The 7,819-nt window shown below is 24.7% G+C and overlaps 1 long non-coding RNA gene across 1 annotated transcript; it reads left to right on the top strand.

Moving 5' to 3' along the window:
- The first annotated feature begins 749 nt into the window (after positions 1–749).
- On the top strand, positions 750–2,148 carry LOC114372868. The gene is made up of 2 exons (XR_003658376.1): positions 750–1,137; positions 1,494–2,148. It is a non-coding gene; the product is annotated as an uncharacterized LOC114372868 (long non-coding RNA).
- Positions 2,149–7,819: the final 5,671 nt, after the last annotated feature.

Raw genomic sequence — 7,819 nt, 5'->3', positions numbered from 1 at the left:
AGAAATTCACCTTTAAACCAAACACTAGTTCAAGGCACCTTAACATTTTTTTTAATTGTCATGACATTTCTCAATGAAGCCTCCCCTACAAATATTGTATCATCCACATATTGTAATAAATTCACTTGCACTCCTTCTTTCCCCACCTTAGAAGCTAGAGAACATATTCAATTCAATCGCTTCTCTCATCAACCCACTAAGACCTTCGACAACAACAACATACAAAAATGGCACCAACAGATCCCGTTGTCTCAACCCTTTAGACACTTTGAACTCACTAGTTGGGCTCCCATTAATCAACATGGATACGTAGCTACTTTACAAACAAGCTTTAATCCAAGCTACCTATTTATCACAAAAGCCATGCCTCTTTACATATAAAAAAGGAAAGACCAACTCACTGAGTCATATGCCTTTTCAAAATCAACTTTGAATAGCAAGCAATTCTTTCCCGACCTCTCAGCTTCCTCCACCACTTCATTAGCCACAAGTACACTATGTAGTAGAGATCTTCCACTCAAGAACGCGCTTTGTATTTTATCCACCATACCACTTGAGACTTTCATCAATCTAAATGAGAGGACTTTGGCCACACTTTTATACATACACTCAACAAGAGAAATTGACCTATAGTCTCCCAATTTGTTTGCCACCTCCACTTTTGGGATAAGTGTGATGAAGGATGAGTTGCATCCTTTTGGAAAAACCCCATATCTATGGAATTCATCCAAAAATCTCAAAACATCCCCTTGTATGGTCTCCCAAAAGGATTTTATAAAATTAAAATTAAAACTATCTGGACCCTGGCACTTTGAGCTCCCACAACTCCACACGGCCTCCCTTACCTCCTCAACACCAAACTTGGCCATAAAAAGCTCATTATCAATGATTGAAATTTGATTGAACTTGACCCCAATCCAAAAACCAACAATCCAATATTCTAAAAGGTTTTGGCCCCCAATTGACAAAGAAGCTTTGAACCACAATAGTACAATAATCGCAAATATTCCTTTGCAAGACATATTGTGCACTTTCTGGCCAAAGGCTTATCCACTCATTTGACACAATAGTTCTATCAATCCTTATTTCTAGCCTTACCATTTGGTCTATACGAAGTGAAGTTCCTCCCTACCAAAGGTAAGTCTTCTACATCCATTTGCTCAATGAAGTTGTTGAATTCTCTAATTTCTCCAAAACCACCCACACCTTCATTATTCCCAACTCTCTCCTCCACCCTCCTAACACAATTAAAGTCGCCTACTAAGCACCAACAATTCGTAGTGCTTGCCTCTTCTTCCTTTGAGCTCCACCCACAACATTTTTTTATTCCTCAATTCACCCGGTGAATAAACATTCACAATCACCAAATTTGTACCATTTTCTAACCGAGTCCCTTCCAATAAAATAAAACCTTCTCCTGCCACTTGACTATTTATTGGAATATAGTTTTTATCCCAAATACATAGTATTTTACCTACTGGGGATAATTTCAGGAGAAGGGGTATTGTTATTCCAAATTGGGACTTCAAATGCCCTCTGTGTGGTTTGACAGAGGAGTCAGTAGCTCATGTGCTTATTTCGTGCGAGGTGGCTTGCGGCATTTGGTGACACCGCTACAACACTTTTGGCAACACATCATTAATCAAGGTACCGGAGGACGTGAACAAAAGATGGAGGATTATATGGGTGGCAGTAGCTTGGGTGTTATGAAATTGGAGGAATAATTTAGTGTTTAGAAATGCTTCTTTTCACGTGGATAAGGTGGTAAATGATATACTTTTCCATAGTTGGTCATGGATTAGATCTAGTGAGCAGCAGTTTCAATATTCCTTTGTACAATGGGAAATTTGTCCAGGGGCTTGCCTTATGAAATCATAGTAGGGTCTGGTGGTGAAACTACTGCTGGTGTAGCAATTATTAATCTCCTAAGATTTTGGTGAAACTACTGCATCATGTGCTTAGCATGTGCAGGTGTTGGTTTTAGCAAGCTTTAAGTGTTTTTAATGTAGATTTAATCATGTTAAGCAGGGCAGCTCCCTATTATTGGCATATAGTAATTGTAACAGGTTTATGTGTATTCTGTCATTTGGGCACTTCTTGTGCTGTTGACTTAATATACAAGATCTTTTGCCTATTTTTTTTAAAAAACTAACAAAAGTTGATAAAAAAATTATAAATAATTTTTTTAATTTTTGTTTTAAAATAATATTATTAATAGAAAATTAAATATCAAAAAATTGATTTGAAACAATATAAGTTTATTTAATTTAATTATACTTTTCAAGAAAAAGGAAAATTTTATTTAAAATAATATTAGTTTACTAAAAAATTGATTTTAAACAAAAAAAAAGAATATTTGCTATTCTTTTCTAAATACAAACTTATTGTCTTGTTTTTTTTTAAGATGATAAGTTATTAAAAAATAAATCTAAATATTAGAAATATTAAATATGTCATTTTATATTCATTGACAGTTATCAATTAGTTTATTGGTTAATTTTAGTAAACACTTTAGCTTATAAGCTTCTAGCTTAGAATATATAAGTTTCAGCTAGCTTATGAATAGGCGTAGAAATAAGCCTAGTTGAGTTAGATTTTGCTAGATCTGAGTCCGAGAGTCAAATGTATATGATATGAGTTAGAGTTGTTTACCTATCAAATGCTTTTCTAAGAGTTTGAGCCTGACCTACAAGCTTGGTGTAAGGGTTTAGTTTGTGATAATTTAAAAGATAGAAGTAAAAATATGTATAAAAGATCTTATAAGAATCAAATATAACTTATTTATATGATATAAGCATAACTTTAAGGTTTATAAAACATTCATGATGCGATAAAAAAATATACCATTCATAATCTTATTTAAAAATATATTTAATAAGATATTTAAATATAATAATTTTTTTCAATAAACTTAAATTATAAACGTTAACTTGACTTTTTTTATGTAGATTAACATGATTAACATTTAAAAAATGTAAGATTTTAATAAATTATAAAAAACTAATATCATATACTAACAACCAATAATTATTTATAATTCTAAAAGATTTTTTGAATGACATAAAACCTCACCTATTTAATTAAATAGATTTTACTAAAAGTTATGACCTAACCTATTTTCTAAAAGGGTCTAGCTAGGAGTTTTAGTAAAACATATAATTGTAAGAGATGTTTTTCTTTAAATACAACTTATCAATTTCACTAACAGTTAAATTTCCTTCCTGATATAGATTTCTTTATATTTTTATTATATATTAAATTAAGAAGCATAAAACTATTATTAAATAACGTTTTATAATATATACTTTAAGATGAATAATATCAATGTAAATATAATCTCGTATATAAAATATTTTTTTCCAGGTCGAAGACTAATCCCACTTATAATATGTGATTATTGTTGATAAAAAACGAGTTCGTGTTAAATAAATTATTTTATTAATATAAACATAACAAGATTTGACATTACTCTGTCAATCCTCAGTTATATATAAAATATATCATACATCAAATCAAGAAGCTTTAAAATTATATATTTTTTATTCATCAATTTGTTTTTGAAAATCAAAGATATATATTTATACATACATATAAATTTATGTGTAAAAATAAGATTAAAATATCTTTTTAGTTTTTTATATTTTTATTATATTCAATTCAGTCCCTTATAATTTCTTAATCTTTTATGTTTTTAAAGTGAGTCAATATAGTTACTCTAAAATAAACATTTTTTTTTCAATTTTGGAATACCATCTTGAATCCTTTTTTTATTAATTTGAAACTTGAAATTTGTCTCATGTACATGAAAGTTATAAAATCTAATTGATGTTCAAACAAAAAAAAAAATCATGGTTAAAATCACATGAAAAATAGAGCAACAAAAAAATGCAAAAAATATACACCAGATTCTTTTTCCTTGCTTATGAGAATCATTTTGCACACAATTTTCACCATGTTATTGGTTTTATAGTTTTCATGAAATGGAAATAATGAACCAATTTTCATGTCTAGAATTATTAAAAAAAATTCAAACTCGTCTCCCAAAATTAAAAATGACTATTGTTTTAGAAGGACCACTTTGACTTAAAAAATATAAAGAATTAAATTAATTTTTTTTTTCAAAAAAGATAAGAGAGCAAATTGAATATAATTAAAAAGTATAAGGGATCAAATTAAATATAATTAAAATATAAAGTACTAAAATATATTTTAACTTAAAATAACATATATAACTTATTTTTATTTAAGCATATTCATGTTTTAATGACCTTAATTTTTTTTAATTTGTAGGAATTAAAGATATGTTCAGGAAATTTATATCAACTCAAATTAAATTAATTCACGATTAATGAAAAAGACTGCATTAATTCAAATTAAACTTAATTTTAAAAGTGAATTGATTAGGTAATAAAATAAAATAAAAGGTGACCAAACTAACAAAAGATAATCCTCATTCATAAAAGGTTAAAATGTAATTTTTATTCTCTTAATTTTTTCAAATTCGTGATTTTAGTCCCTCTATTCTTTTATTAATACATTTTGTCTCTCAATTTTAAAAAATCTATGATTTTAGTCTTCTTATTTTTTAATTGAGATATTTTGTCCCTCACTTTTAAAAGAAAATGTATGTGATTTTAGTTCTCTTATTTTTTGATTGAGACATTTTGTCTCACTTTTAAAAAATATGCAAATTAAGTCCTCTTTGTCAATTTCACACTTGACTATGTAGTTTTTTTAATTCTTTTTTTTAATAAATTAAGCTGGTTAACAATTAAATAATTTTAAAAAATATTTGTCATGTGAATAATAATAGACACATGTCCGTCAACGTTTACAAAATACATAAATCAACATTTTTAATTGACAGAATTAGATTTAGACCTTGTTGGCTTCTGTACATAGGTCATGCGACATTGGCTTGTTCCTTTGTTAACCGGTGTTTATAGTCATTTGTTGTTTTAGGTTGATTGCGTTTTTGTTTTCTTTTTGTTATGTTTTTTATGTTTCCATGTTGATGTATTATTTTGGAGGATCACACTTGGTAATACCTTTTATTAATGTATAGTCTCATCTTGCCTTTAAAAAAATATTTGAAATTGGTCACAATGACTCAAATTGTGAATTTTTTAAAAGCGAGGGACAAAATGTTTCAATTAAAAAATGAGAGAATGAAATTGTGAATCTTTTAAAAGAGAAAGATAAAATATTTCAATTAAAAAATAAAAAATAAAAATCCCAAATTTAAAAAATAAGAAAATGAAAAATACATTTTAACCTAAAAAAAATGATAATCTTCCTTAATATAGTAACCCAGTCTAATTTGTAGTAAAAATTCTCATCCTTTATGCTATAAGGTGAAAATCATAATTTAAACCCATTCAAGGACTAACACTAAAAGTTTTAAAGAAGTAACTGTTAGGTTAGATAATATTAGTTCATCTATAAAAAAAAAGTTAGAAAGTATTAGTCCTCTAAAAAAAAGTTCATCTACATATATATTAGTAGCCTAAGAATTGGCTACCTCGTAGATTTTTTTTTCATGGTCAACGTCCATCAATTTGAAGTCAAGATTAATGTGGTGATGAAAGTCTAACAATATTTCGGGTTGACTTCTGTTTATCCATTTAAAAAACATACGAAAACTAAAAGTAATAGTTTATTTTGGTTATGTTTTCAGGTATCGGCATGATTTTAATTTTTAAATAAGCACAAAAATTATATTTATTACTTTTAGATTATGTTTGACAAAATTAATTGAAAATTAATTAAAAATTTAAAAGTTAACGGATAATTAGAAGTTAGAAAATTATTTTCTTGAATCACAAGATAAAATTATCTATTGAAATAATTTAAAAATGTAAAATTACATGAATGAATGTATTTATGTAATATTTTTATACAAATTTTAATTTTATTTTTTAATAAAAATATATTTTTAGTATTTATAATTTTAGTATTAATTTTAAAAATTTGTAGGATGTTATAAAAAATTGGTTTTTTATTTATAGAATATCCAAAATAAAAAAACTATATAAACTTATTATATATTACTATCACTATCATATCATATATAATAAAAAGATAAAAATGAGAAAAGTCTATCATATGTAAAAAAAAAGAGAAAAAATAATAAAATTTGACCATAAATAGAAAAGATTAAAAAGAAAATCTAATAATTTTTCATGGGAAAAAGGAAATGAATATAAAAAAAATAAAGGTTAAAAGTTAAGGTTTTAAAAAATGTTACTTCAAGTAAAACCATACAAGCTATGAAAAACTGATTTACCAAACAGTCAAATAAGTTTTTTTAAAATTAATAAAAAAAAACTAAAAATCAACTTAAATATCTTTTCAAATATACTCTCAAGTTTTGTTCGACAAGACATTTAAGTTAATTTCTAACTTTTTTTTACGAGTTAATAAACTTATTTTGCTATTCGATAAACACATTTTTTCTAGCATAATTACATATACTTGTATATTTCCTATATTTGAACGCAATCAGACACATAAAAGTCAAATAAATTAAATATGAAATTTAATCTTAATTTCAGTTTTATTTGTATTAACTACTGTAATTTTTATTCATTATTAGATTTAGTTTTCTAATAAATATATTATATATAATGAATATAAGATTTAACCAATATGGATAAATATTATAATGTGTTATATTTAATAAATATAAATGAATTGATAAATATATAAATATGTAAAATAATTTGTATCAATTTTTATATTTAACAATTTAACTACAAAGTATGTTTTAAAGATTTTCAGCAATCAATTATATTCATGATATATTGATTATTATATTTATTAAATGTAATATATTTATTAATAAATAATACATGTATTGACTACATGTTATATTTAATGCTATTGGAGAGTCAATTTTTCATACAATATATTTCATATTATATTTCTAAATAAATATATTCATTAAATTTAATAGATATAATATATATTTATATACATTAAAAATTTAATATTTTTTAATTTAAAAAATAATTATTTGATAAAAATATATTTTAAAATAAAAATAGAAAAAATAGTTTATCTCTTAACTTTTATTTTCAATAATTGACTACATATTATATTTAATAAATACAATATTTAATGTTATTATACAGTTAATTTTAGTTATAATACAATTAATAAAAATATTTTTAAAATAAAAAATATAATATATACATAATATTAATAAATCAATAAACATATAAAACGATTTTGATCATAATTTCTTGACTTAATAATTGACTATGCATTATTTTTAATAAATATAGTATTTAGATTTATTGAGAAGTCAATTTTACAAGAATGAAAATTTTAATAAATGATTTTAACTAAGTATAACATTTGATGTATTTCATTTTTTAAAAATCATAACTGTAATAAAAAAATGTTGAAAAATTATATTATTAATCTTAAAAAAATACACATTATCTTACAAATATTTTTTACAGTGAATAATTTATAATAAGCTATAAGTTAATAGAAGTTTCATATTTTCTTGTATATTTTTCTACATATTTTTAATATTCAATTAAATCAGGTATCACATGTAGTATCAAATGAAGATGCCATGCATCACCAAAAAATAACAATAAAAAAATGAAGATGCCATGTAAAGCAATTTGATTGAAATAAGTTATTACTTGAACTGACTAACATTTTATGCTTTCTATGCGCACAACGCACATTGTTTGCTGTCGTCTTAGTTTCTTGAATTTAATTCTTTAAAGTGAATAAGAGTAAGGTAAATAATCTCAATCGCTGAGAAAATCATATATATATATATATATATATATATATATAT

Source organism: Glycine soja, chromosome 11 (assembly GCF_004193775.1).
Source record: "Glycine soja cultivar W05 chromosome 11, ASM419377v2, whole genome shotgun sequence".
NCBI classification, from domain to species: Eukaryota; Viridiplantae; Streptophyta; class Magnoliopsida; order Fabales; family Fabaceae; genus Glycine; species Glycine soja.
The sequence above is the reverse complement of the archived record's forward strand: the minus strand, read 5'-3'. Positions and strand labels throughout refer to the sequence as shown.